This window comes from Helobdella robusta, assembly GCF_000326865.2.
Source record: "Helobdella robusta unplaced genomic scaffold HELROscaffold_9, whole genome shotgun sequence".
NCBI classification, from domain to species: Eukaryota; Metazoa; Annelida; class Clitellata; order Rhynchobdellida; family Glossiphoniidae; genus Helobdella; species Helobdella robusta.
In genome coordinates, this window is record NW_008705512.1 from 2391667 (window position 1) to 2393498 (window position 1832).

Here is a 1832-nt window from a genome sequence, read left to right on the forward strand (position 1 = left end):
GGTTCACCGACAGCCAGGGCACCGGATAGTAAACCATTGCCGTGCGGATAGTAGACTACTGCCGTGCGGATAGTAAACCATTTGCCGTCCGGAAGCCGTGCGGGTAGTAGACTATGGCCATGCCGCATAGTAAATCATTACCGTGCAGATAGTAAACCATTGCCGTCCGGATAGTAAACCATTGCCGGTTCACCACTGGCCGCCAAGGCTTACCTCTGACAAGAGACTTCGAAATTCAGAGTCTATCGGCTATCGTACCCTCAACTTACCTATTCATTACAATTAAGCCCTAGCTTACCTAAAATTACAAAACTCAAGAGCCCAATTCATTGGCCTTTCGGCACCCACCCCACCACCTACGTAATGCCTTGGGCTCCAACTTAGTAATAATAATATAAAACTTAAACCCTAAATCTATTAATGAGTATGTGTTACAACATAGCCTTAACCTACCTATTCATTACATTACGGGCCTAGCTTACCTAAAATTACAAAACTCAAGAGCCCAATTCATTGGCCTTTCGGCACCCACCCCACCACCTACGTAATGCCTTGGGCTCCAACTTAATAATGATAATGTAAAACTTAACAATTAACCTACCTATCGATACACTTACAGCGTTTTAATTTACATTACAAGATTTTTCCTAGAATTACATTATTGCTCTTGACTACCTATGAAATTAAATTATTCTCAACCTTAGTAATAATAAATTAGAATGTGTAAAGAAAATAAAATTACGCTCAAATACTAACATATGTGTTTATGTATGTATTTGTGTGTGTGTGTGTAATACGCTGGTGCGTGTAATGTGGGTGCAAGATAAAATAGAAGAGATAAACTTACGCTGCCTACCTATTCAACTACATTAGTGTTGGATGCTCCCTATCTATCCTACCTACAATTAAAATTAGGCCTATCTAACCTACCTATATAGCTACTTAATGTAATTGTGTGTGCGTGTGTGTGCGTGTGAGCATTCCTACTTAATGTTAAATTACAGAAAAAAAGAAGAAAACGTATCCCAGTCAGGCAGGTATTCTTTGCCACTGAATGAACGAACGTAGCCTGACATCTTCCATGATGAACTCCTCTGGAAGCTTCAACCTGAATGAAATGAAAAAATCCTATTTAATTAATTAATTTAAATGAAAATAGAAACGAGCCGTGGTGAAATCCACCAGCAGGAAAAGACAGCAAACTGGCAAATAAAGAAACCGTTAAGAAACCGTAAAGTCGGAAGTTAGGGTTAAGGTTGAACGTAGGGTGACTTCACAACCATTCTGATCCTCCACGACGAACTCCTCTGGAAGCTATAACATGAATGAATGAACCTGAATGAACCTAGATGAATGGACAAATCTTATTTATTTAATTAATTTAAATGAAAATAGAGAAACGCAAAGAAGCCGACCGGTCGGCAAAGAGAAGAACCGAAAAGAACGGTATCTATATAGGATTTATGCTCTATATAACTCTATATAACTCTATATAACTCTATATAACTCTATATAACTCTATATAACTCTATATAACTCTATATAACTCTATATAACTCTATATAACTCTATATAACTCTATATAACTCTATATAACTCTATATAACTCTATATAACTCTATATAACTCTATATAACTCTATATAACTCTATATAACTCTATATAACTCTATATAACTCTATATAACTCTATATAACTCTATATAACTCTATATAACTCTATATAACTCTATATAACTCTATATAACTCTATATAACTCTATATAACTCTATATAACTCTATATAACTCTATATAACTCTATATAACTCTATATAACTCTAATAACTCTAAT